The 27,729-nt window shown below is 49.7% G+C and overlaps 14 non-coding genes across 14 annotated transcripts; all 14 read right to left on the reverse strand.

The window, feature by feature from the left end:
• Positions 1-271: 271 nt before the first annotated feature.
• Positions 272-343, reverse strand: trnad-guc (transfer RNA aspartic acid (anticodon GUC)). Its single transcript has one exon. It is a non-coding gene; the product is annotated as a tRNA-Asp (tRNA).
• A 1,925-nt stretch (positions 344-2,268) lies between these two features.
• Positions 2,269-2,340, reverse strand: trnad-guc (transfer RNA aspartic acid (anticodon GUC)). The gene has a single exon. It is a non-coding gene; the product is annotated as a tRNA-Asp (tRNA).
• Positions 2,341-4,265: 1,925 nt separating this feature from the next.
• trnad-guc (transfer RNA aspartic acid (anticodon GUC)) lies at positions 4,266-4,337 on the reverse strand. The gene has a single exon. It is a non-coding gene; the product is annotated as a tRNA-Asp (tRNA).
• A 1,925-nt stretch (positions 4,338-6,262) lies between these two features.
• On the reverse strand, positions 6,263-6,334 carry trnad-guc (transfer RNA aspartic acid (anticodon GUC)). The gene has a single exon. It is a non-coding gene; the product is annotated as a tRNA-Asp (tRNA).
• A 1,925-nt stretch (positions 6,335-8,259) lies between these two features.
• trnad-guc (transfer RNA aspartic acid (anticodon GUC)) lies at positions 8,260-8,331 on the reverse strand. Its single transcript has one exon. It is a non-coding gene; the product is annotated as a tRNA-Asp (tRNA).
• A 1,924-nt stretch (positions 8,332-10,255) lies between these two features.
• Positions 10,256-10,327, reverse strand: trnad-guc (transfer RNA aspartic acid (anticodon GUC)). The gene has a single exon. It is a non-coding gene; the product is annotated as a tRNA-Asp (tRNA).
• Positions 10,328-12,255: 1,928 nt separating this feature from the next.
• Positions 12,256-12,327, reverse strand: trnad-guc (transfer RNA aspartic acid (anticodon GUC)). Its single transcript has one exon. It is a non-coding gene; the product is annotated as a tRNA-Asp (tRNA).
• A 1,927-nt stretch (positions 12,328-14,254) lies between these two features.
• trnad-guc (transfer RNA aspartic acid (anticodon GUC)) lies at positions 14,255-14,326 on the reverse strand. The gene has a single exon. It is a non-coding gene; the product is annotated as a tRNA-Asp (tRNA).
• A 1,923-nt stretch (positions 14,327-16,249) lies between these two features.
• On the reverse strand, positions 16,250-16,321 carry trnad-guc (transfer RNA aspartic acid (anticodon GUC)). Its single transcript has one exon. It is a non-coding gene; the product is annotated as a tRNA-Asp (tRNA).
• Positions 16,322-18,246: 1,925 nt separating this feature from the next.
• On the reverse strand, positions 18,247-18,318 carry trnad-guc (transfer RNA aspartic acid (anticodon GUC)). Its single transcript has one exon. It is a non-coding gene; the product is annotated as a tRNA-Asp (tRNA).
• A 1,927-nt stretch (positions 18,319-20,245) lies between these two features.
• On the reverse strand, positions 20,246-20,317 carry trnad-guc (transfer RNA aspartic acid (anticodon GUC)). Its single transcript has one exon. It is a non-coding gene; the product is annotated as a tRNA-Asp (tRNA).
• A 1,925-nt stretch (positions 20,318-22,242) lies between these two features.
• trnad-guc (transfer RNA aspartic acid (anticodon GUC)) lies at positions 22,243-22,314 on the reverse strand. Its single transcript has one exon. It is a non-coding gene; the product is annotated as a tRNA-Asp (tRNA).
• A 1,925-nt stretch (positions 22,315-24,239) lies between these two features.
• On the reverse strand, positions 24,240-24,311 carry trnad-guc (transfer RNA aspartic acid (anticodon GUC)). Its single transcript has one exon. It is a non-coding gene; the product is annotated as a tRNA-Asp (tRNA).
• A 1,925-nt stretch (positions 24,312-26,236) lies between these two features.
• Positions 26,237-26,308, reverse strand: trnad-guc (transfer RNA aspartic acid (anticodon GUC)). The gene has a single exon. It is a non-coding gene; the product is annotated as a tRNA-Asp (tRNA).
• Positions 26,309-27,729: the final 1,421 nt, after the last annotated feature.

Raw genomic sequence — 27,729 nt, forward strand, 5'->3', positions numbered from 1 at the left:
ATCTGGAGTGGGGGAAGAAAGCAGTCAACGTTTGTGGTCCAGTGACGCTTCTCCAGAACGGCAGTTTTGATTGGTGGTCAAAAAGCAGGAAGTCTCAAATGGATGAAAGGACAAGTTTGCCAGGGAGAGCAGAATCGAGACTACGACATGTTTGGTTTGTTGGCAAGAGCAGGCCGCTCGGACATGTGAATGCACGCCTTTGGAGCAAACGGGACTTGAATTGGGCACTCCTGCATTGAGATATGGTGCGTGCCTCTCAAAATGCCGCCGACTCCCCGGCGGGGAATTGAACCCCGGTCTCCCGCGTGACAGGCGGGGATACTAACCACTATACTACCGAGGATTGCACGGCTTTGCGCTCTGCGACATGGGTATTAGATAGAATGTGCTTATGTGTAATCTTGATTTGTTGTCAATTTGAGTTTTTCTTTAGATCATCTTCTACCTCTGTGGAGATGATTAAGATATCAGTTATTGTTGTTTTCATGTTTTATTCTGTGAATATCTATCTTTCAAGTAATCCGCCGCTGCTGTAAAACAGCCTTTTCGTTGTGCCCTACCATCTGTGTTAAACTTGGTCCGCTGCTGATCCACGCGCTCTCCCGTTACCTGCTTCTGACAAACTGATTCATACGCTGGCCTGGAATACAGCACAAATCCAGCAGCCTGGCTTCAATTCCCGCTGCCAAATGGACTCAACATGAAAGATTGCCCTTTTCAAGCTCGTCCCCTCAGCTTCAACTCCCACCCATCAATCGCTCCCTCATCAGAGAGCAGTGCTCCTGGAGGACGGTGGTGACTTTACTGCACGCTGCATCAGCTCCACTGTAAACGTCGAAACACTTTGCCAACAATTTCTTGATGTTTATAAAATCGTGAGGACGAACAGTTAATCGCAGGTTTACTTCCAACTCACGTCAGTCTCTGAGCCATGCGTTCAACATGGAAACATAGAAAAGAAGTGCAGGAGTAGGCCATTCAGCCCTTCAAGTCAGGCAGCATCCGAGGAGCAGGAAAATCAGGATGCTGCCTGACTTGCTTTGTTTTTCCAGCACCACTCCAATCGAGACTCTGATTTCCAGCAACTGCACTCCTCACTCGTTCCATTCAGCCCTTCGAGACATCACCACCATTCAAGATCATCATGACTGAACATGCCATTTCAGTGACCACTCCAGCTTCCTCTCCGTACCCCTGGATCACTTTAGCTGCAAGTTCCACGTCCGGCTCGCTATTGAACGTATCTCCCAAACCGTCTTAACCGCATCTTCCTGTGGGAGACAAGTCCACAGGCTCACCACTCTCTGAGAGAAAAATTCTTCCAGAATCGCTTGCCCTTCATTCTGAGACTGTGACCCCTGGTTCTGGACGTCCCCAACATTGGGAACTGGTGAACTTTGAAGGGCTTATGCTCGAAACGTCGAATTCCCTATTCCTGAGATGCTGCCTGGCCTGCTGTGCTTTGACCAGCAACACATTTTCAGCTGGGATCCCTCAGTGCCGAGCATGGATCTGCATGGGTTTCTCTTCAGAAGGGTCGGTGTGGACCTGTCCGTCTGAATGGCCTGCTTCCACACTGTGGTGATTCTATGGTGCCAACAGTGTAGGTTGAGTTCCTGCACGTGCTTTCTCAAGCTTGCCTCTGTGTTGACCTTCATGTTAACCCAGCCACTGGGCTTTGTCCTTCTATCGAGAAGAGCAGACAATGCCACTCAGATGACTTGGACTTTCCACTGTGGGTGTAGTACAGCCTGCCAGCAGCAGGGGACGGTGTTGCGTCACCTTAATCGCAGGATCAGGTCCAAACTCTGAGGGGGAGTGACCCCTTTTTGATTGGAGGGAGGGAGGAAGCGGGGAAACCTGACATTCATTTGTCGCTACCGGTTGCTTAAAGGTTTTCATTTGCACTCCGTTTGCGTGGGAGTTATATGCCCACCGACGGGACGAAGTAACAACAAAATCAGAATGGGAAACAGAAATTGCTGGAGAAAGTCAGCATCTGGAGTGGGGGAAGAAAGCAGTCAACGTTTGTGGTCCAGTGACGCTTCTCCAGAACGGCAGTTTTGATTGGTGGTCAAAAAGCAGGAAGTCTCAAATGGATGAAAGGACAAGTTTGCCAGGGAGAGCAGAATCGAGACTACGACATGTTTGGTTTGTTGGCAAGAGCAGGCCGCTCGGACATGTGAATGCACGCCTTTGGAGCAAACGGGACTTGAATTGGGCACTCCTGCATTGAGATATGGTGCGTGCCTCTCAAAATGCCGCCGACTCCCCGGCGGGGAATTGAACCCCGGTCTCCCGCGTGACAGGCGGGGATACTAACCACTATACTACCGAGGATTGCACGGCTTTGCGCTCTGCGACATGGGTATTAGATAGAATGTGCTTATGTGTAATCTTGATTTGTTGTCAATTTGAGTTTTTCTTTAGATCATCTTCTACCTCTGTGGAGATGATTAAGATATCAGTTATTGTTGTTTTCATGTTTTATTCTGTGAATATCTATCTTTCAAGTAATCCGCCGCTGCTGTAAAACAGCCTTTTCGTTGTGCCCTACCATCTGTGTTAAACTTGGTCCGCTGCTGATCCACGCGCTCTCCCGTTACCTGCTTCTGACAAACTGATTCATACGCTGGCCTGGAATACAGCACAAATCCAGCAGCCTGGCTTCAATTCCCGCTGCCAAATGGACTCAACATGAAAGATTGCCCTTTTCAAGCTCGTCCCCTCAGCTTCAACTCCCACCCATCAATCGCTCCCTCATCAGAGAGCAGTGCTCCTGGAGGACGGTGGTGACTTTACTGCACGCTGCATCAGCTCCACTGTAAACGTCGAAACACTTTGCCAACAATTTCTTGATGTTTATAAAATCGTGAGGACGAACAGTTAATCGCAGGTTTACTTCCAACTCACGTCAGTCTCTGAGCCATGCGTTCAACATGGAAACATAGAAAAGAAGTGCAGGAGTAGGCCATTCAGCCCTTCAAGTCAGGCAGCATCCGAGGAGCAGGAAAATCAGGATGCTGCCTGACTTGCTTTGTTTTTCCAGCACCACTCCAATCGAGACTCTGATTTCCAGCAACTGCACTCCTCACTCGTTCCATTCAGCCCTTCGAGACATCACCACCATTCAAGATCATCATGACTGAACATGCCATTTCAGTGACCACTCCAGCTTCCTCTCCGTACCCCTGGATCACTTTAGCTGCAAGTTCCACGTCCGGCTCGCTATTGAACGTATCTCCCAAACCGTCTTAACCGCATCTTCCTGTGGGAGACAAGTCCACAGGCTCACCACTCTCTGAGAGAAAAATTCTTCCAGAATCGCTTGCCCTTCATTCTGAGACTGTGACCCCTGGTTCTGGACGTCCCCAACATTGGGAACTGGTGAACTTTGAAGGGCTTATGCTCGAAACGTCGAATTCCCTATTCCTGAGATGCTGCCTGGCCTGCTGTGCTTTGACCAGCAACACATTTTCAGCTGGGATCCCTCAGTGCCGAGCATGGATCTGCATGGGTTTCTCTTCAGAAGGGTCGGTGTGGACCTGTCCGTCTGAATGGCCTGCTTCCACACTGTGGTGATTCTATGGTGCCAACAGTGTAGGTGGAGTTCCTGCACGTGCTTTCTCAAGCTTGCCTCTGTGTTGACCTTCATGTTAACCCAGCCACTGGGCTTTGTCCTTCTATCGAGAAGAGCAGACAATGCCACTCAGATGACTTGGACTTTCCACTGTGGGTGTAGTACAGCCTGCCAGCAGCAGGGGACGGTGTTGCGTCACCTTAATCGCAGGATCAGGTCCAAACTCTGAGGGGGAGTGACCCCTTTTTGATTGGAGGGAGGGAGGAAGCGGGGAAACCTGACATTCATTTGTCGCTACCGGTTGCTTAAAGGTTTTCATTTGCACTCCGTTTGCGTGGGAGTTATATGCCCACCGACGGGACGAAGTAACAACAAAATCAGAATGGGAAACAGAAATTGCTGGAGAAAGTCAGCATCTGGAGTGGGGGAAGAAAGCAGTCAACGTTTGTGGTCCAGTGACGCTTCTCCAGAACGGCAGTTTTGATTGGTGGTCAAAAAGCAGGAAGTCTCAAATGGATGAAAGGACAAGTTTGCCAGGGAGAGCAGAATCGAGACTACGACATGTTTGGTTTGTTGGCAAGAGCAGGCCGCTCGGACATGTGAATGCACGCCTTTGGAGCAAACGGGACTTGAATTGGGCACTCCTGCATTGAGATATGGTGCGTGCCTCTCAAAATGCCGCCGACTCCCCGGCGGGGAATTGAACCCCGGTCTCCCGCGTGACAGGCGGGGATACTAACCACTATACTACCGAGGATTGCACGGCTTTGCGCTCTGCGACATGGGTATTAGATAGAATGTGCTTATGTGTAATCTTGATTTGTTGTCAATTTGAGTTTTTCTTTAGATCATCTTCTACCTCTGTGGAGATGATTAAGATATCAGTTATTGTTGTTTTCATGTTTTATTCTGTGAATATCTATCTTTCAAGTAATCCGCCGCTGCTGTAAAACAGCCTTTTCGTTGTGCCCTACCATCTGTGTTAAACTTGGTCCGCTGCTGATCCACGCGCTCTCCCGTTACCTGCTTCTGACAAACTGATTCATACGCTGGCCTGGAATACAGCACAAATCCAGCAGCCTGGCTTCAATTCCCGCTGCCAAATGGACTCAACATGAAAGATTGCCCTTTTCAAGCTCGTCCCCTCAGCTTCAACTCCCACCCATCAATCGCTCCCTCATCAGAGAGCAGTGCTCCTGGAGGACGGTGGTGACTTTACTGCACGCTGCATCAGCTCCACTGTAAACGTCGAAACACTTTGCCAACAATTTCTTGATGTTTATAAAATCGTGAGGACGAACAGTTAATCGCAGGTTTACTTCCAACTCACGTCAGTCTCTGAGCCATGCGTTCAACATGGAAACATAGAAAAGAAGTGCAGGAGTAGGCCATTCAGCCCTTCAAGTCAGGCAGCATCCGAGGAGCAGGAAAATCAGGATGCTGCCTGACTTGCTTTGTTTTTCCAGCACCACTCCAATCGAGACTCTGATTTCCAGCAACTGCACTCCTCACTCGTTCCATTCAGCCCTTCGAGACATCACCACCATTCAAGATCATCATGACTGAACATGCCATTTCAGTGACCACTCCAGCTTCCTCTCCGTACCCCTGGATCACTTTAGCTGCAAGTTCCACGTCCGGCTCGCTATTGAACGTATCTCCCAAACCGTCTTAACCGCATCTTCCTGTGGGAGACAAGTCCACAGGCTCACCACTCTCTGAGAGAAAAATTCTTCCAGAATCGCTTGCCCTTCATTCTGAGACTGTGACCCCTGGTTCTGGACGTCCCCAACATTGGGAACTGGTGAACTTTGAAGGGCTTATGCTCGAAACGTCGAATTCCCTATTCCTGAGATGCTGCCTGGCCTGCTGTGCTTTGACCAGCAACACATTTTCAGCTGGGATCCCTCAGTGCCGAGCATGGATCTGCATGGGTTTCTCTTCAGAAGGGTCGGTGTGGACCTGTCCGTCTGAATGGCCTGCTTCCACACTGTGGTGATTCTATGGTGCCAACAGTGTAGGTTGAGTTCCTGCACGTGCTTTCTCAAGCTTGCCTCTGTGTTGACCTTCATGTTAACCCAGCCACTGGGCTTTGTCCTTCTATCGAGAAGAGCAGACAATGCCACTCAGATGACTTGGACTTTCCACTGTGGGTGTAGTACAGCCTGCCAGCAGCAGGGGACGGTGTTGCGTCACCTTAATCGCAGGATCAGGTCCAAACTCTGAGGGGGAGTGACCCCTTTTTGATTGGAGGGAGGGAGGAAGCGGGGAAACCTGACATTCATTTGTCGCTACCGGTTGCTTAAAGGTTTTCATTTGCACTCCGTTTGCGTGGGAGTTATATGCCCACCGACGGGACGAAGTAACAACAAAATCAGAATGGGAAACAGAAATTGCTGGAGAAAGTCAGCATCTGGAGTGGGGGAAGAAAGCAGTCAACGTTTGTGGTCCAGTGACGCTTCTCCAGAACGGCAGTTTTGATTGGTGGTCAAAAAGCAGGAAGTCTCAAATGGATGAAAGGACAAGTTTGCCAGGGAGAGCAGAATCGAGACTACGACATGTTTGGTTTGTTGGCAAGAGCAGGCCGCTCGGACATGTGAATGCACGCCTTTGGAGCAAACGGGACTTGAATTGGGCACTCCTGCATTGAGATATGGTGCGTGCCTCTCAAAATGCCGCCGACTCCCCGGCGGGGAATTGAACCCCGGTCTCCCGCGTGACAGGCGGGGATACTAACCACTATACTACCGAGGATTGCACGGCTTTGCGCTCTGCGACATGGGTATTAGATAGAATGTGCTTATGTGTAATCTTGATTTGTTGTCAATTTGAGTTTTTCTTTAGATCATCTTCTACCTCTGTGGAGATGATTAAGATATCAGTTATTGTTGTTTTCATGTTTTATTCTGTGAATATCTATCTTTCAAGTAATCCGCCGCTGCTGTAAAACAGCCTTTTCGTTGTGCCCTACCATCTGTGTTAAACTTGGTCCGCTGCTGATCCACGCGCTCTCCCGTTACCTGCTTCTGACAAACTGATTCATACGCTGGCCTGGAATACAGCACAAATCCAGCAGCCTGGCTTCAATTCCCGCTGCCAAATGGACTCAACATGAAAGATTGCCCTTTTCAAGCTCGTCCCCTCAGCTTCAACTCCCACCCATCAATCGCTCCCTCATCAGAGAGCAGTGCTCCTGGAGGACGGTGGTGACTTTACTGCACGCTGCATCAGCTCCACTGTAAACGTCGAAACACTTTGCCAACAATTTCTTGATGTTTATAAAATCGTGAGGACGAACAGTTAATCGCAGGTTTACTTCCAACTCACGTCAGTCTCTGAGCCATGCGTTCAACATGGAAACATAGAAAAGAAGTGCAGGAGTAGGCCATTCAGCCCTTCAAGTCAGGCAGCATCCGAGGAGCAGGAAAATCAGGATGCTGCCTGACTTGCTTTGTTTTTCCAGCACCACTCCAATCGAGACTCTGATTTCCAGCAACTGCACTCCTCACTCGTTCCATTCAGCCCTTCGAGACATCACCACCATTCAAGATCATCATGACTGAACATGCCATTTCAGTGACCACTCCAGCTTCCTCTCCGTACCCCTGGATCACTTTAGCTGCAAGTTCCACGTCCGGCTCGCTATTGAACGTATCTCCCAAACCGTCTTAACCGCATCTTCCTGTGGGAGACAAGTCCACAGGCTCACCACTCTCTGAGAGAAAAATTCTTCCAGAATCGCTTGCCCTTCATTCTGAGACTGTGACCCCTGGTTCTGGACGTCCCCAACATTGGGAACTGGTGAACTTTGAAGGGCTTATGCTCGAAACGTCGAATTCCCTATTCCTGAGATGCTGCCTGGCCTGCTGTGCTTTGACCAGCAACACATTTTCAGCTGGGATCCCTCAGTGCCGAGCATGGATCTGCATGGGTTTCTCTTCAGAAGGGTCGGTGTGGACCTGTCCGTCTGAATGGCCTGCTTCCACACTGTGGTGATTCTATGGTGCCAACAGTGTAGGTTGAGTTCCTGCACGTGCTTTCTCAAGCTTGCCTCTGTGTTGACCTTCATGTTAACCCAGCCACTGGGCTTTGTCCTTCTATCGAGAAGAGCAGACAATGCCACTCAGATGACTTGGACTTTCCACTGTGGGTGTAGTACAGCCTGCCAGCAGCAGGGGACGGTGTTGCGTCACCTTAATCGCAGGATCAGGTCCAAACTCTGAGGGGGAGTGACCCCTTTTTGATTGGAGGGAGGGAGGAAGCGGGGAAACCTGACATTCATTTGTCGCTACCGGTTGCTTAAAGGTTTTCATTTGCACTCCGTTTGCGTGGGAGTTATATGCCCACCGACGGGACGAAGTAACAACAAAATCAGAATGGGAAACAGAAATTGCTGGAGAAAGTCAGCATCTGGAGTGGGGGAAGAAAGCAGTCAACGTTTGTGGTCCAGTGACGCTTCTCCAGAACGGCAGTTTTGATTGGTGGTCAAAAAGCAGGAAGTCTCAAATGGATGAAAGGACAAGTTTGCCAGGGAGAGCAGAATCGAGACTACGACATGTTTGGTTTGTTGGCAAGAGCAGGCCGCTCGGACATGTGAATGCACGCCTTTGGAGCAAACGGGACTTGAATTGGGCACTCCTGCATTGAGATATGGTGCGTGCCTCTCAAAATGCCGCCGACTCCCCGGCGGGGAATTGAACCCCGGTCTCCCGCGTGACAGGCGGGGATACTAACCACTATACTACCGAGGATTGCACGGCTTTGCGCTCTGCGACATGGGTATTAGATAGAATGTGCTTATGTGTAATCTTGATTTGTTGTCAATTTGAGTTTTTCTTTAGATCATCTTCTACCTCTGTGGAGATGATTAAGATATCAGTTATTGTTGTTTTCATGTTTTATTCTGTGAATATCTATCTTTCAAGTAATCCGCCGCTGCTGTAAAACAGCCTTTTCGTTGTGCCCTACCATCTGTGTTAAACTTGGTCCGCTGCTGATCCACGCGCTCTCCCGTTACCTGCTTCTGACAAACTGATTCATACGCTGGCCTGGAATACAGCACAAATCCAGCAGCCTGGCTTCAATTCCCGCTGCCAAATGGACTCAACATGAAAGATTGCCCTTTTCAAGCTCGTCCCCTCAGCTTCAACTCCCACCCATCAATCGCTCCCTCATCAGAGAGCAGTGCTCCTGGAGGACGGTGGTGACTTTACTGCACGCTGCATCAGCTCCACTGTAAACGTCGAAACACTTTGCCAACAATTTCTTGATGTTTATAAAATCGTGAGGACGAACAGTTAATCGCAGGTTTACTTCCAACTCACGTCAGTCTCTGAGCCATGCGTTCAACATGGAAACATAGAAAAGAAGTGCAGGAGTAGGCCATTCAGCCCTTCAAGTCAGGCAGCATCCGAGGAGCAGGAAAATCAGGATGCTGCCTGACTTGCTTTGTTTTTCCAGCACCACTCCAATCGAGACTCTGATTTCCAGCAACTGCACTCCTCACTCGTTCCATTCAGCCCTTCGAGACATCACCACCATTCAAGATCATCATGACTGAACATGCCATTTCAGTGACCACTCCAGCTTCCTCTCCGTACCCCTGGATCACTTTAGCTGCAAGTTCCACGTCCGGCTCGCTATTGAACGTATCTCCCAAACCGTCTTAACCGCATCTTCCTGTGGGAGACAAGTCCACAGGCTCACCACTCTCTGAGAGAAAAATTCTTCCAGAATCGCTTGCCCTTCATTCTGAGACTGTGACCCCTGGTTCTGGACGTCCCCAACATTGGGAACTGGTGAACTTTGAAGGGCTTATGCTCGAAACGTCGAATTCCCTATTCCTGAGATGCTGCCTGGCCTGCTGTGCTTTGACCAGCAACACATTTTCAGCTGGGATCCCTCAGTGCCGAGCATGGATCTGCATGGGTTTCTCTTCAGAAGGGTCGGTGTGGACCTGTCCGTCTGAATGGCCTGCTTCCACACTGTGGTGATTCTATGGTGCCAACAGTGTAGGTGAGTTCCTGCACGTGCTTTCTCAAGCTTGCCTCTGTGTTGACCTTCATGTTAACCCAGCCACTGGGCTTTGTCCTTCTATCGAGAAGAGCAGACAATGCCACTCAGATGACTTGGACTTTCCACTGTGGGTGTAGTACAGCCTGCCAGCAGCAGGGGACGGTGTTGCGTCACCTTAATCGCAGGATCAGGTCCAAACTCTGAGGGGGAGTGACCCCTTTTTGATTGGAGGGAGGGAGGAAGCGGGGAAACCTGACATTCATTTGTCGCTACCGGTTGCTTAAAGGTTTTCATTTGCACTCCGTTTGCGTGGGAGTTATATGCCCACCGACGGGACGAAGTAACAACAAAATCAGAATGGGAAACAGAAATTGCTGGAGAAAGTCAGCATCTGGAGTGGGGGAAGAAAGCAGTCAACGTTTGTGGTCCAGTGACGCTTCTCCAGAACGGCAGTTTTGATTGGTGGTCAAAAAGCAGGAAGTCTCAAATGGATGAAAGGACAAGTTTGCCAGGGAGAGCAGAATCGAGACTACGACATGTTTGGTTTGTTGGCAAGAGCAGGCCGCTCGGACATGTGAATGCACGCCTTTGGAGCAAACGGGACTTGAATTGGGCACTCCTGCATTGAGATATGGTGCGTGCCTCTCAAAATGCCGCCGACTCCCCGGCGGGGAATTGAACCCCGGTCTCCCGCGTGACAGGCGGGGATACTAACCACTATACTACCGAGGATTGCACGGCTTTGCGCTCTGCGACATGGGTATTAGATAGAATGTGCTTATGTGTAATCTTGATTTGTTGTCAATTTGAGTTTTTCTTTAGATCATCTTCTACCTCTGTGGAGATGATTAAGATATCAGTTATTGTTGTTTTCATGTTTTATTCTGTGAATATCTATCTTTCAAGTAATCCGCCGCTGCTGTAAAACAGCCTTTTCGTTGTGCCCTACCATCTGTGTTAAACTTGGTCCGCTGCTGATCCACGCGCTCTCCCGTTACCTGCTTCTGACAAACTGATTCATACGCTGGCCTGGAATACAGCACAAATCCAGCAGCCTGGCTTCAATTCCCGCTGCCAAATGGACTCAACATGAAAGATTGCCCTTTTCAAGCTCGTCCCCTCAGCTTCAACTCCCACCCATCAATCGCTCCCTCATCAGAGAGCAGTGCTCCTGGAGGACGGTGGTGACTTTACTGCACGCTGCATCAGCTCCACTGTAAACGTCGAAACACTTTGCCAACAATTTCTTGATGTTTATAAAATCGTGAGGACGAACAGTTAATCGCAGGTTTACTTCCAACTCACGTCAGTCTCTGAGCCATGCGTTCAACATGGAAACATAGAAAAGAAGTGCAGGAGTAGGCCATTCAGCCCTTCAAGTCAGGCAGCATCCGAGGAGCAGGAAAATCAGGATGCTGCCTGACTTGCTTTGTTTTTCCAGCACCACTCCAATCGAGACTCTGATTTCCAGCAACTGCACTCCTCACTCGTTCCATTCAGCCCTTCGAGACATCATCACCACCATTCAAGATCATCATGACTGAACATGCCATTTCAGTGACCACTCCAGCTTCCTCTCCGTACCCCTGGATCACTTTAGCTGCAAGTTCCACGTCCGGCTCGCTATTGAACGTATCTCCCAAACCGTCTTAACCGCATCTTCCTGTGGGAGACAAGTCCACAGGCTCACCACTCTCTGAGAGAAAAATTCTTCCAGAATCGCTTGCCCTTCATTCTGAGACTGTGACCCCTGGTTCTGGACGTCCCCAACATTGGGAACTGGTGAACTTTGAAGGGCTTATGCTCGAAACGTCGAATTCCCTATTCCTGAGATGCTGCCTGGCCTGCTGTGCTTTGACCAGCAACACATTTTCAGCTGGGATCCCTCAGTGCCGAGCATGGATCTGCATGGGTTTCTCTTCAGAAGGGTCGGTGTGGACCTGTCCGTCTGAATGGCCTGCTTCCACACTGTGGTGATTCTATGGTGCCAACAGTGTAGGTGGAGTTCCTGCACGTGCTTTCTCAAGCTTGCCTCTGTGTTGACCTTCATGTTAACCCAGCCACTGGGCTTTGTCCTTCTATCGAGAAGAGCAGACAATGCCACTCAGATGACTTGGACTTTCCACTGTGGGTGTAGTACAGCCTGCCAGCAGCAGGGGACGGTGTTGCGTCACCTTAATCGCAGGATCAGGTCCAAACTCTGAGGGGGAGTGACCCCTTTTTGATTGGAGGGAGGGAGGAAGCGGGGAAACCTGACATTCATTTGTCGCTACCGGTTGCTTAAAGGTTTTCATTTGCACTCCGTTTGCGTGGGAGTTATATGCCCACCGACGGGACGAAGTAACAACAAAATCAGAATGGGAAACAGAAATTGCTGGAGAAAGTCAGCATCTGGAGTGGGGGAAGAAAGCAGTCAACGTTTGTGGTCCAGTGACGCTTCTCCAGAACGGCAGTTTTGATTGGTGGTCAAAAAGCAGGAAGTCTCAAATGGATGAAAGGACAAGTTTGCCAGGGAGAGCAGAATCGAGACTACGACATGTTTGGTTTGTTGGCAAGAGCAGGCCGCTCGGACATGTGAATGCACGCCTTTGGAGCAAACGGGACTTGAATTGGGCACTCCTGCATTGAGATATGGTGCGTGCCTCTCAAAATGCCGCCGACTCCCCGGCGGGGAATTGAACCCCGGTCTCCCGCGTGACAGGCGGGGATACTAACCACTATACTACCGAGGATTGCACGGCTTTGCGCTCTGCGACATGGGTATTAGATAGAATGTGCTTATGTGTAATCTTGATTTGTTGTCAATTTGAGTTTTTCTTTAGATCATCTTCTACCTCTGTGGAGATGATTAAGATATCAGTTATTGTTGTTTTCATGTTTTATTCTGTGAATATCTATCTTTCAAGTAATCCGCCGCTGCTGTAAAACAGCCTTTTCGTTGTGCCCTACCATCTGTGTTAAACTTGGTCCGCTGCTGATCCACGCGCTCTCCCGTTACCTGCTTCTGACAAACTGATTCATACGCTGGCCTGGAATACAGCACAAATCCAGCAGCCTGGCTTCAATTCCCGCTGCCAAATGGACTCAACATGAAAGATTGCCCTTTTCAAGCTCGTCCCCTCAGCTTCAACTCCCACCCATCAATCGCTCCCTCATCAGAGAGCAGTGCTCCTGGAGGACGGTGGTGACTTTACTGCACGCTGCATCAGCTCCACTGTAAACGTCGAAACACTTTGCCAACAATTTCTTGATGTTTATAAAATCGTGAGGACGAACAGTTAATCGCAGGTTTACTTCCAACTCACGTCAGTCTCTGAGCCATGCGTTCAACATGGAAACATAGAAAAGAAGTGCAGGAGTAGGCCATTCAGCCCTTCAAGTCAGGCAGCATCCGAGGAGCAGGAAAATCAGGATGCTGCCTGACTTGCTTTGTTTTTCCAGCACCACTCCAATCGAGACTCTGATTTCCAGCAACTGCACTCCTCACTCGTTCCATTCAGCCCTTCGAGACATCACACCACCATTCAAGATCATCATGACTGAACATGCCATTTCAGTGACCACTCCAGCTTCCTCTCCGTACCCCTGGATCACTTTAGCTGCAAGTTCCACGTCCGGCTCGCTATTGAACGTATCTCCCAAACCGTCTTAACCGCATCTTCCTGTGGGAGACAAGTCCACAGGCTCACCACTCTCTGAGAGAAAAATTCTTCCAGAATCGCTTGCCCTTCATTCTGAGACTGTGACCCCTGGTTCTGGACGTCCCCAACATTGGGAACTGGTGAACTTTGAAGGGCTTATGCTCGAAACGTCGAATTCCCTATTCCTGAGATGCTGCCTGGCCTGCTGTGCTTTGACCAGCAACACATTTTCAGCTGGGATCCCTCAGTGCCGAGCATGGATCTGCATGGGTTTCTCTTCAGAAGGGTCGGTGTGGACCTGTCCGTCTGAATGGCCTGCTTCCACACTGTGGTGATTCTATGGTGCCAACAGTGTAGGTTGAGTTCCTGCACGTGCTTTCTCAAGCTTGCCTCTGTGTTGACCTTCATGTTAACCCAGCCACTGGGCTTTGTCCTTCTATCGAGAAGAGCAGACAATGCCACTCAGATGACTTGGACTTTCCACTGTGGGTGTAGTACAGCCTGCCAGCAGCAGGGGACGGTGTTGCGTCACCTTAATCGCAGGATCAGGTCCAAACTCTGAGGGGGAGTGACCCCTTTTTGATTGGAGGGAGGGAGGAAGCGGGGAAACCTGACATTCATTTGTCGCTACCGGTTGCTTAAAGGTTTTCATTTGCACTCCGTTTGCGTGGGAGTTATATGCCCACCGACGGGACGAAGTAACAACAAAATCAGAATGGGAAACAGAAATTGCTGGAGAAAGTCAGCATCTGGAGTGGGGGAAGAAAGCAGTCAACGTTTGTGGTCCAGTGACGCTTCTCCAGAACGGCAGTTTTGATTGGTGGTCAAAAAGCAGGAAGTCTCAAATGGATGAAAGGACAAGTTTGCCAGGGAGAGCAGAATCGAGACTACGACATGTTTGGTTTGTTGGCAAGAGCAGGCCGCTCGGACATGTGAATGCACGCCTTTGGAGCAAACGGGACTTGAATTGGGCACTCCTGCATTGAGATATGGTGCGTGCCTCTCAAAATGCCGCCGACTCCCCGGCGGGGAATTGAACCCCGGTCTCCCGCGTGACAGGCGGGGATACTAACCACTATACTACCGAGGATTGCACGGCTTTGCGCTCTGCGACATGGGTATTAGATAGAATGTGCTTATGTGTAATCTTGATTTGTTGTCAATTTGAGTTTTTCTTTAGATCATCTTCTACCTCTGTGGAGATGATTAAGATATCAGTTATTGTTGTTTTCATGTTTTATTGTGAATATCTATCTTTCAAGTAATCCGCCGCTGCTGTAAAACAGCCTTTTCGTTGTGCCCTACCATCTGTGTTAAACTTGGTCCGCTGCTGATCCACGCGCTCTCCCGTTACCTGCTTCTGACAAACTGATTCATACGCTGGCCTGGAATACAGCACAAATCCAGCAGCCTGGCTTCAATTCCCGCTGCCAAATGGACTCAACATGAAAGATTGCCCTTTTCAAGCTCGTCCCCTCAGCTTCAACTCCCACCCATCAATCGCTCCCTCATCAGAGAGCAGTGCTCCTGGAGGACGGTGGTGACTTTACTGCACGCTGCATCAGCTCCACTGTAAACGTCGAAACACTTTGCCAACAATTTCTTGATGTTTATAAAATCGTGAGGACGAACAGTTAATCGCAGGTTTACTTCCAACTCACGTCAGTCTCTGAGCCATGCGTTCAACATGGAAACATAGAAAAGAAGTGCAGGAGTAGGCCATTCAGCCCTTCAAGTCAGGCAGCATCCGAGGAGCAGGAAAATCAGGATGCTGCCTGACTTGCTTTGTTTTTCCAGCACCACTCCAATCGAGACTCTGATTTCCAGCAACTGCACTCCTCACTCGTTCCATTCAGCCCTTCGAGACATCACCACCATTCAAGATCATCATGACTGAACATGCCATTTCAGTGACCACTCCAGCTTCCTCTCCGTACCCCTGGATCACTTTAGCTGCAAGTTCCACGTCCGGCTCGCTATTGAACGTATCTCCCAAACCGTCTTAACCGCATCTTCCTGTGGGAGACAAGTCCACAGGCTCACCACTCTCTGAGAGAAAAATTCTTCCAGAATCGCTTGCCCTTCATTCTGAGACTGTGACCCCTGGTTCTGGACGTCCCCAACATTGGGAACTGGTGAACTTTGAAGGGCTTATGCTCGAAACGTCGAATTCCCTATTCCTGAGATGCTGCCTGGCCTGCTGTGCTTTGACCAGCAACACATTTTCAGCTGGGATCCCTCAGTGCCGAGCATGGATCTGCATGGGTTTCTCTTCAGAAGGGTCGGTGTGGACCTGTCCGTCTGAATGGCCTGCTTCCACACTGTGGTGATTCTATGGTGCCAACAGTGTAGGTTGAGTTCCTGCACGTGCTTTCTCAAGCTTGCCTCTGTGTTGACCTTCATGTTAACCCAGCCACTGGGCTTTGTCCTTCTATCGAGAAGAGCAGACAATGCCACTCAGATGACTTGGACTTTCCACTGTGGGTGTAGTACAGCCTGCCAGCAGCAGGGGACGGTGTTGCGTCACCTTAATCGCAGGATCAGGTCCAAACTCTGAGGGGGAGTGACCCCTTTTTGATTGGAGGGAGGGAGGAAGCGGGGAAACCTGACATTCATTTGTCGCTACCGGTTGCTTAAAGGTTTTCATTTGCACTCCGTTTGCGTGGGAGTTATATGCCCACCGACGGGACGAAGTAACAACAAAATCAGAATGGGAAACAGAAATTGCTGGAGAAAGTCAGCATCTGGAGTGGGGGAAGAAAGCAGTCAACGTTTGTGGTCCAGTGACGCTTCTCCAGAACGGCAGTTTTGATTGGTGGTCAAAAAGCAGGAAGTCTCAAATGGATGAAAGGACAAGTTTGCCAGGGAGAGCAGAATCGAGACTACGACATGTTTGGTTTGTTGGCAAGAGCAGGCCGCTCGGACATGTGAATGCACGCCTTTGGAGCAAACGGGACTTGAATTGGGCACTCCTGCATTGAGATATGGTGCGTGCCTCTCAAAATGCCGCCGACTCCCCGGCGGGGAATTGAACCCCGGTCTCCCGCGTGACAGGCGGGGATACTAACCACTATACTACCGAGGATTGCACGGCTTTGCGCTCTGCGACATGGGTATTAGATAGAATGTGCTTATGTGTAATCTTGATTTGTTGTCAATTTGAGTTTTTCTTTAGATCATCTTCTACCTCTGTGGAGATGATTAAGATATCAGTTATTGTTGTTTTCATGTTTTATTGTGTGAATATCTATCTTTCAAGTAATCCGCCGCTGCTGTAAAACAGCCTTTTCGTTGTGCCCTACCATCTGTGTTAAACTTGGTCCGCTGCTGATCCACGCGCTCTCCCGTTACCTGCTTCTGACAAACTGATTCATACGCTGGCCTGGAATACAGCACAAATCCAGCAGCCTGGCTTCAATTCCCGCTGCCAAATGGACTCAACATGAAAGATTGCCCTTTTCAAGCTCGTCCCCTCAGCTTCAACTCCCACCCATCAATCGCTCCCTCATCAGAGAGCAGTGCTCCTGGAGGACGGTGGTGACTTTACTGCACGCTGCATCAGCTCCACTGTAAACGTCGAAACACTTTGCCAACAATTTCTTGATGTTTATAAAATCGTGAGGACGAACAGTTAATCGCAGGTTTACTTCCAACTCACGTCAGTCTCTGAGCCATGCGTTCAACATGGAAACATAGAAAAGAAGTGCAGGAGTAGGCCATTCAGCCCTTCAAGTCAGGCAGCATCCGAGGAGCAGGAAAATCAGGATGCTGCCTGACTTGCTTTGTTTTTCCAGCACCACTCCAATCGAGACTCTGATTTCCAGCAACTGCACTCCTCACTCGTTCCATTCAGCCCTTCGAGACATCACCACCATTCAAGATCATCATGACTGAACATGCCATTTCAGTGACCACTCCAGCTTCCTCTCCGTACCCCTGGATCACTTTAGCTGCAAGTTCCACGTCCGGCTCGCTATTGAACGTATCTCCCAAACCGTCTTAACCGCATCTTCCTGTGGGAGACAAGTCCACAGGCTCACCACTCTCTGAGAGAAAAATTCTTCCAGAATCGCTTGCCCTTCATTCTGAGACTGTGACCCCTGGTTCTGGACGTCCCCAACATTGGGAACTGGTGAACTTTGAAGGGCTTATGCTCGAAACGTCGAATTCCCTATTCCTGAGATGCTGCCTGGCCTGCTGTGCTTTGACCAGCAACACATTTTCAGCTGGGATCCCTCAGTGCCGAGCATGGATCTGCATGGGTTTCTCTTCAGAAGGGTCGGTGTGGACCTGTCCGTCTGAATGGCCTGCTTCCACACTGTGGTGATTCTATGGTGCCAACAGTGTAGGTGGAGTTCCTGCACGTGCTTTCTCAAGCTTGCCTCTGTGTTGACCTTCATGTTAACCCAGCCACTGGGCTTTGTCCTTCTATCGAGAAGAGCAGACAATGCCACTCAGATGACTTGGACTTTCCACTGTGGGTGTAGTACAGCCTGCCAGCAGCAGGGGACGGTGTTGCGTCACCTTAATCGCAGGATCAGGTCCAAACTCTGAGGGGGAGTGACCCCTTTTTGATTGGAGGGAGGGAGGAAGCGGGGAAACCTGACATTCATTTGTCGCTACCGGTTGCTTAAAGGTTTTCATTTGCACTCCGTTTGCGTGGGAGTTATATGCCCACCGACGGGACGAAGTAACAACAAAATCAGAATGGGAAACAGAAATTGCTGGAGAAAGTCAGCATCTGGAGTGGGGGAAGAAAGCAGTCAACGTTTGTGGTCCAGTGACGCTTCTCCAGAACGGCAGTTTTGATTGGTGGTCAAAAAGCAGGAAGTCTCAAATGGATGAAAGGACAAGTTTGCCAGGGAGAGCAGAATCGAGACTACGACATGTTTGGTTTGTTGGCAAGAGCAGGCCGCTCGGACATGTGAATGCACGCCTTTGGAGCAAACGGGACTTGAATTGGGCACTCCTGCATTGAGATATGGTGCGTGCCTCTCAAAATGCCGCCGACTCCCCGGCGGGGAATTGAACCCCGGTCTCCCGCGTGACAGGCGGGGATACTAACCACTATACTACCGAGGATTGCACGGCTTTGCGCTCTGCGACATGGGTATTAGATAGAATGTGCTTATGTGTAATCTTGATTTGTTGTCAATTTGAGTTTTTCTTTAGATCATCTTCTACCTCTGTGGAGATGATTAAGATATCAGTTATTGTTGTTTTCATGTTTTATTCTGTGAATATCTATCTTTCAAGTAATCCGCCGCTGCTGTAAAACAGCCTTTTCGTTGTGCCCTACCATCTGTGTTAAACTTGGTCCGCTGCTGATCCACGCGCTCTCCCGTTACCTGCTTCTGACAAACTGATTCATACGCTGGCCTGGAATACAGCACAAATCCAGCAGCCTGGCTTCAATTCCCGCTGCCAAATGGACTCAACATGAAAGATTGCCCTTTTCAAGCTCGTCCCCTCAGCTTCAACTCCCACCCATCAATCGCTCCCTCATCAGAGAGCAGTGCTCCTGGAGGACGGTGGTGACTTTACTGCACGCTGCATCAGCTCCACTGTAAACGTCGAAACACTTTGCCAACAATTTCTTGATGTTTATAAAATCGTGAGGACGAACAGTTAATCGCAGGTTTACTTCCAACTCACGTCAGTCTCTGAGCCATGCGTTCAACATGGAAACATAGAAAAGAAGTGCAGGAGTAGGCCATTCAGCCCTTCAAGTCAGGCAGCATCCGAGGAGCAGGAAAATCAGGATGCTGCCTGACTTGCTTTGTTTTTCCAGCACCACTCCAATCGAGACTCTGATTTCCAGCAACTGCACTCCTCACTCGTTCCATTCAGCCCTTCGAGACATCACACCACCATTCAAGATCATCATGACTGAACATGCCATTTCAGTGACCACTCCAGCTTCCTCTCCGTACCCCTGGATCACTTTAGCTGCAAGTTCCACGTCCGGCTCGCTATTGAACGTATCTCCCAAACCGTCTTAACCGCATCTTCCTGTGGGAGACAAGTCCACAGGCTCACCACTCTCTGAGAGAAAAATTCTTCCAGAATCGCTTGCCCTTCATTCTGAGACTGTGACCCCTGGTTCTGGACGTCCCCAACATTGGGAACTGGTGAACTTTGAAGGGCTTATGCTCGAAACGTCGAATTCCCTATTCCTGAGATGCTGCCTGGCCTGCTGTGCTTTGACCAGCAACACATTTTCAGCTGGGATCCCTCAGTGCCGAGCATGGATCTGCATGGGTTTCTCTTCAGAAGGGTCGGTGTGGACCTGTCCGTCTGAATGGCCTGCTTCCACACTGTGGTGATTCTATGGTGCCAACAGTGTAGGTTGAGTTCCTGCACGTGCTTTCTCAAGCTTGCCTCTGTGTTGACCTTCATGTTAACCCAGCCACTGGGCTTTGTCCTTCTATCGAGAAGAGCAGACAATGCCACTCAGATGACTTGGACTTTCCACTGTGGGTGTAGTACAGCCTGCCAGCAGCAGGGGACGGTGTTGCGTCACCTTAATCGCAGGATCAGGTCCAAACTCTGAGGGGGAGTGACCCCTTTTTGATTGGAGGGAGGGAGGAAGCGGGGAAACCTGACATTCATTTGTCGCTACCGGTTGCTTAAAGGTTTTCATTTGCACTCCGTTTGCGTGGGAGTTATATGCCCACCGACGGGACGAAGTAACAACAAAATCAGAATGGGAAACAGAAATTGCTGGAGAAAGTCAGCATCTGGAGTGGGGGAAGAAAGCAGTCAACGTTTGTGGTCCAGTGACGCTTCTCCAGAACGGCAGTTTTGATTGGTGGTCAAAAAGCAGGAAGTCTCAAATGGATGAAAGGACAAGTTTGCCAGGGAGAGCAGAATCGAGACTACGACATGTTTGGTTTGTTGGCAAGAGCAGGCCGCTCGGACATGTGAATGCACGCCTTTGGAGCAAACGGGACTTGAATTGGGCACTCCTGCATTGAGATATGGTGCGTGCCTCTCAAAATGCCGCCGACTCCCCGGCGGGGAATTGAACCCCGGTCTCCCGCGTGACAGGCGGGGATACTAACCACTATACTACCGAGGATTGCACGGCTTTGCGCTCTGCGACATGGGTATTAGATAGAATGTGCTTATGTGTAATCTTGATTTGTTGTCAATTTGAGTTTTTCTTTAGATCATCTTCTACCTCTGTGGAGATGATTAAGATATCAGTTATTGTTGTTTTCATGTTTTATTCTGTGAATATCTATCTTTCAAGTAATCCGCCGCTGCTGTAAAACAGCCTTTTCGTTGTGCCCTACCATCTGTGTTAAACTTGGTCCGCTGCTGATCCACGCGCTCTCCCGTTACCTGCTTCTGACAAACTGATTCATACGCTGGCCTGGAATACAGCACAAATCCAGCAGCCTGGCTTCAATTCCCGCTGCCAAATGGACTCAACATGAAAGATTGCCCTTTTCAAGCTCGTCCCCTCAGCTTCAACTCCCACCCATCAATCGCTCCCTCATCAGAGAGCAGTGCTCCTGGAGGACGGTGGTGACTTTACTGCACGCTGCATCAGCTCCACTGTAAACGTCGAAACACTTTGCCAACAATTTCTTGATGTTTATAAAATCGTGAGGACGAACAGTTAATCGCAGGTTTACTTCCAACTCACGTCAGTCTCTGAGCCATGCGTTCAACATGGAAACATAGAAAAGAAGTGCAGGAGTAGGCCATTCAGCCCTTCAAGTCAGGCAGCATCCGAGGAGCAGGAAAATCAGGATGCTGCCTGACTTGCTTTGTTTTTCCAGCACCACTCCAATCGAGACTCTGATTTCCAGCAACTGCACTCCTCACTCGTTCCATTCAGCCCTTCGAGACATCACCACCATTCAAGATCATCATGACTGAACATGCCATTTCAGTGACCACTCCAGCTTCCTCTCCGTACCCCTGGATCACTTTAGCTGCAAGTTCCACGTCCGGCTCGCTATTGAACGTATCTCCCAAACCGTCTTAACCGCATCTTCCTGTGGGAGACAAGTCCACAGGCTCACCACTCTCTGAGAGAAAAATTCTTCCAGAATCGCTTGCCCTTCATTCTGAGACTGTGACCCCTGGTTCTGGACGTCCCCAACATTGGGAACTGGTGAACTTTGAAGGGCTTATGCTCGAAACGTCGAATTCCCTATTCCTGAGATGCTGCCTGGCCTGCTGTGCTTTGACCAGCAACACATTTTCAGCTGGGATCCCTCAGTGCCGAGCATGGATCTGCATGGGTTTCTCTTCAGAAGGGTCGGTGTGGACCTGTCCGTCTGAATGGCCTGCTTCCACACTGTGGTGATTCTATGGTGCCAACAGTGTAGGTTGAGTTCCTGCACGTGCTTTCTCAAGCTTGCCTCTGTGTTGACCTTCATGTTAACCCAGCCACTGGGCTTTGTCCTTCTATCGAGAAGAGCAGACAATGCCACTCAGATGACTTGGACTTTCCACTGTGGGTGTAGTACAGCCTGCCAGCAGCAGGGGACGGTGTTGCGTCACCTTAATCGCAGGATCAGGTCCAAACTCTGAGGGGGAGTGACCCCTTTTTGATTGGAGGGAGGGAGGAAGCGGGGAAACCTGACATTCATTTGTCGCTACCGGTTGCTTAAAGGTTTTCATTTGCACTCCGTTTGCGTGGGAGTTATATGCCCACCGACGGGACGAAGTAACAACAAAATCAGAATGGGAAACAGAAATTGCTGGAGAAAGTCAGCATCTGGAGTGGGGGAAGAAAGCAGTCAACGTTTGTGGTCCAGTGACGCTTCTCCAGAACGGCAGTTTTGATTGGTGGTCAAAAAGCAGGAAGTCTCAAATGGATGAAAGGACAAGTTTGCCAGGGAGAGCAGAATCGAGACTACGACATGTTTGGTTTGTTGGCAAGAGCAGGCCGCTCGGACATGTGAATGCACGCCTTTGGAGCAAACGGGACTTGAATTGGGCACTCCTGCATTGAGATATGGTGCGTGCCTCTCAAAATGCCGCCGACTCCCCGGCGGGGAATTGAACCCCGGTCTCCCGCGTGACAGGCGGGGATACTAACCACTATACTACCGAGGATTGCACGGCTTTGCGCTCTGCGACATGGGTATTAGATAGAATGTGCTTATGTGTAATCTTGATTTGTTGTCAATTTGAGTTTTTCTTTAGATCATCTTCTACCTCTGTGGAGATGATTAAGATATCAGTTATTGTTGTTTTCATGTTTTATTCTGTGAATATCTATCTTTCAAGTAATCCGCCGCTGCTGTAAAACAGCCTTTTCGTTGTGCCCTACCATCTGTGTTAAACTTGGTCCGCTGCTGATCCACGCGCTCTCCCGTTACCTGCTTCTGACAAACTGATTCATACGCTGGCCTGGAATACAGCACAAATCCAGCAGCCTGGCTTCAATTCCCGCTGCCAAATGGACTCAACATGAAAGATTGCCCTTTTCAAGCTCGTCCCCTCAGCTTCAACTCCCACCCATCAATCGCTCCCTCATCAGAGAGCAGTGCTCCTGGAGGACGGTGGTGACTTTACTGCACGCTGCATCAGCTCCACTGTAAACGTCGAAACACTTTGCCAACAATTTCTTGATGTTTATAAAATCGTGAGGACGAACAGTTAATCGCAGGTTTACTTCCAACTCACGTCAGTCTCTGAGCCATGCGTTCAACATGGAAACATAGAAAAGAAGTGCAGGAGTAGGCCATTCAGCCCTTCAAGTCAGGCAGCATCCGAGGAGCAGGAAAATCAGGATGCTGCCTGACTTGCTTTGTTTTTCCAGCACCACTCCAATCGAGACTCTGATTTCCAGCAACTGCACTCCTCACTCGTTCCATTCAGCCCTTCGAGACATCACCACCATTCAAGATCATCATGACTGAACATGCCATTTCAGTGACCACTCCAGCTTCCTCTCCGTACCCCTGGATCACTTTAGCTGCAAGTTCCACGTCCGGCTCGCTATTGAACGTATCTCCCAAACCGTCTTAACCGCATCTTCCTGTGGGAGACAAGTCCACAGGCTCACCACTCTCTGAGAGAAAAATTCTTCCAGAATCGCTTGCCCTTCATTCTGAGACTGTGACCCCTGGTTCTGGACGTCCCCAACATTGGGAACTGGTGAACTTTGAAGGGCTTATGCTCGAAACGTCGAATTCCCTATTCCTGAGATGCTGCCTGGCCTGCTGTGCTTTGACCAGCAACACATTTTCAGCTGGGATCCCTCAGTGCCGAGCATGGATCTGCATGGGTTTCTCTTCAGAAGGGTCGGTGTGGACCTGTCCGTCTGAATGGCCTGCTTCCACACTGTGGTGATTCTATGGTGCCAACAGTGTAGGTTGAGTTCCTGCACGTGCTTTCTCAAGCTTGCCTCTGTGTTGACCTTCATGTTAACCCAGCCACTGGGCTTTGTCCTTCTATCGAGAAGAGCAGACAATGCCACTCAGATGACTTGGACTTTCCACTGTGGGTGTAGTACAGCCTGCCAGCAGCAGGGGACGGTGTTGCGTCACCTTAATCGCAGGATCAGGTCCAAACTCTGAGGGGGAGTGACCCCTTTTTGATTGGAGGGAGGGAGGAAGCGGGGAAACCTGACATTCATTTGTCGCTACCGGTTGCTTAAAGGTTTTCATTTGCACTCCGTTTGCGTGGGAGTTATATGCCCACCGACGGGACGAAGTAACAACAAAATCAGAATGGGAAACAGAAATTGCTGGAGAAAGTCAGCATCTGGAGTGGGGGAAGAAAGCAGTCAACGTTTGTGGTCCAGTGACGCTTCTCCAGAACGGCAGTTTTGATTGGTGGTCAAAAAGCAGGAAGTCTCAAATGGATGAAAGGACAAGTTTGCCAGGGAGAGCAGAATCGAGACTACGACATGTTTGGTTTGTTGGCAAGAGCAGGCCGCTCGGACATGTGAATGCACGCCTTTGGAGCAAACGGGACTTGAATTGGGCACTCCTGCATTGAGATATGGTGCGTGCCTCTCAAAATGCCGCCGACTCCCCGGCGGGGAATTGAACCCCGGTCTCCCGCGTGACAGGCGGGGATACTAACCACTATACTACCGAGGATTGCACGGCTTTGCGCTCTGCGACATGGGTATTAGATAGAATGTGCTTATGTGTAATCTTGATTTGTTGTCAATTTGAGTTTTTCTTTAGATCATCTTCTACCTCTGTGGAGATGATTAAGATATCAGTTATTGTTGTTTTCATGTTTTATTCTGTGAATATCTATCTTTCAAGTAATCCGCCGCTGCTGTAAAACAGCCTTTTCGTTGTGCCCTACCATCTGTGTTAAACTTGGTCCGCTGCTGATCCACGCGCTCTCCCGTTACCTGCTTCTGACAAACTGATTCATACGCTGGCCTGGAATACAGCACAAATCCAGCAGCCTGGCTTCAATTCCCGCTGCCAAATGGACTCAACATGAAAGATTGCCCTTTTCAAGCTCGTCCCCTCAGCTTCAACTCCCACCCATCAATCGCTCCCTCATCAGAGAGCAGTGCTCCTGGAGGACGGTGGTGACTTTACTGCACGCTGCATCAGCTCCACTGTAAACGTCGAAACACTTTGCCAACAATTTCTTGATGTTTATAAAATCGTGAGGACGAACAGTTAATCGCAGGTTTACTTCCAACTCACGTCAGTCTCTGAGCCATGCGTTCAACATGGAAACATAGAAAAGAAGTGCAGGAGTAGGCCATTCAGCCCTTCAAGTCAGGCAGCATCCGAGGAGCAGGAAAATCAGGATGCTGCCTGACTTGCTTTGTTTTTCCAGCACCACTCCAATCGAGACTCTGATTTCCAGCAACTGCACTCCTCACTCGTTCCATTCAGCCCTTCGAGACATCACCACCATTCAAGATCATCATGACTGAACATGCCATTTCAGTGACCACTCCAGCTTCCTCTCCGTACCCCTGGATCACTTTAGCTGCAAGTTCCACGTCCGGCTCGCTATTGAACGTATCTCCCAAACCGTCTTAACCGCATCTTCCTGTGGGAGACAAGTCCACAGGCTCACCACTCTCTGAGAGAAAAATTCTTCCAGAATCGCTTGCCCTTCATTCTGAGACTGTGACCCCTGGTTCTGGACGTCCCCAACATTGGGAACTGGTGAACTTTGAAGGGCTTATGCTCGAAACGTCGAATTCCCTATTCCTGAGATGCTGCCTGGCCTGCTGTGCTTTGACCAGCAACACATTTTCAGCTGGGATCCCTCAGTGCCGAGCATGGATCTGCATGGGTTTCTCTTCAGAAGGGTCGGTGTGGACCTGTCCGTCTGAATGGCCTGCTTCCACACTGTGGTGATTCTATGGTGCCAACAGTGTAGGTGGAGTTCCTGCACGTGCTTTCTCAAGCTTGCCTCTGTGTTGACCTTCATGTTAACCCAGCCACTGGGCTTTGTCCTTCTATCGAGAAGAGCAGACAATGCCACTCAGATGACTTGGACTTTCCACTGTGGGTGTAGTACAGCCTGCCAGCAGCAGGGGACGGTGTTGCGTCACCTTAATCGCAGGATCAGGTCCAAACTCTGAGGGGGAGTGACCCCTTTTTGATTGGAGGGAGGGAGGAAGCGGGGAAACCTGACATTCATTTGTCGCTACCGGTTGCTTAAAGGTTTTCATTTGCACTCCGTTTGCGTGGGAGTTATATGCCCACCGACGGGACGAAGTAACAACAAAATCAGAATGGGAAACAGAAATTGCTGGAGAAAGTCAGCATCTGGAGTGGGGGAAGAAAGCAGTCAACGTTTGTGGTCCAGTGACGCTTCTCCAGAACGGCAGTTTTGATTGGTGGTCAAAAAGCAGGAAGTCTCAAATGGATGAAAGGACAAGTTTGCCAGGGAGAGCAGAATCGAGACTACGACATGTTTGGTTTGTTGGCAAGAGCAGGCCGCTCGGACATGTGAATGCACGCCTTTGGAGCAAACGGGACTTGAATTGGGCACTCCTGCATTGAGATATGGTGCGTGCCTCTCAAAATGCCGCCGACTCCCCGGCGGGGAATTGAACCCCGGTCTCCCGCGTGACAGGCGGGGATACTAACCACTATACTACCGAGGATTGCACGGCTTTGCGCTCTGCGACATGGGTATTAGATAGAATGTGCTTATGTGTAATCTTGATTTGTTGTCAATTTGAGTTTTTCTTTAGATCATCTTCTACCTCTGTGGAGATGATTAAGATATCAGTTATTGTTGTTTTCATGTTTTATTCTGTGAATATCTATCTTTCAAGTAATCCGCCGCTGCTGTAAAACAGCCTTTTCGTTGTGCCCTACCATCTGTGTTAAACTTGGTCCGCTGCTGATCCACGCGCTCTCCCGTTACCTGCTTCTGACAAACTGATTCATACGCTGGCCTGGAATACAGCACAAATCCAGCAGCCTGGCTTCAATTCCCGCTGCCAAATGGACTCAACATGAAAGATTGCCCTTTTCAAGCTCGTCCCCTCAGCTTCAACTCCCACCCATCAATCGCTCCCTCATCAGAGAGCAGTGCTCCTGGAGGACGGTGGTGACTTTACTGCACGCTGCATCAGCTCCACTGTAAACGTCGAAACACTTTGCCAACAATTTCTTGATGTTTATAAAATCGTGAGGACGAACAGTTAATCGCAGGTTTACTTCCAACTCACGTCAGTCTCTGAGCCATGCGTTCAACATGGAAACATAGAAAAGAAGTGCAGGAGTAGGCCATTCAGCCCTTCAAGTCAGGCAGCATCCGAGGAGCAGGAAAATCAGGATGCTGCCTGACTTGCTTTGTTTTTCCAGCACCACTCCAATCGAGACTCTGATTTCCAGCAACTGCACTCCTCACTCGTTCCATTCAGCCCTTCGAGACATCACCACCATTCAAGATCATCATGACTGAACATGCCATTTCAGTGACCACTCCAGCTTCCTCTCCGTACCCCTGGATCACTTTAGCTGCAAGTTCCACGTCCGGCTCGCTATTGAACGTATCTCCCAAACCGTCTTAACCGCATCTTCCTGTGGGAGACAAGTCCACAGGCTCACCACTCTCTGAGAGAAAAATTCTTCCAGAATCGCTTGCCCTTCATTCTGAGACTGTGACCCCTGGTTCTGGACGTCCCCAACATTGGGAACTGGTGAACTTTGAAGGGCTTATGCTCGAAACGTCGAATTCCCTATTCCTGAGATGCTGCCTGGCCTGCTGTGCTTTGACCAGCAACACATTTTCAGCTGGGATCCCTCAGTGCCGAGCATGGATCTGCATGGGTTTCTCTTCAGAAGGGTCGGTGTGGACCTGTCCGTCTGAATGGCCTGCTTCCACACTGTGGTGATTCTATGGTGCCAACAGTGTAGGTGGAGTTCCTGCACGTGCTTTCTCAAGCTTGCCTCTGTGTTGACCTTCATGTTAACCCAGCCACTGGGCTTTGTCCTTCTATCGAGAAGAGCAGACAATGCCACTCAGATGACTTGGACTTTCCACTGTGGGTGTAGTACAGCCTGCCAGCAGCAG

The sequence above is a fragment of the Hemiscyllium ocellatum genome, unplaced genomic scaffold, assembly GCF_020745735.1.
Source record: "Hemiscyllium ocellatum isolate sHemOce1 unplaced genomic scaffold, sHemOce1.pat.X.cur. scaffold_890_pat_ctg1, whole genome shotgun sequence".
Lineage (NCBI taxonomy): Eukaryota > Metazoa > Chordata > Chondrichthyes > Orectolobiformes > Hemiscylliidae > Hemiscyllium > Hemiscyllium ocellatum.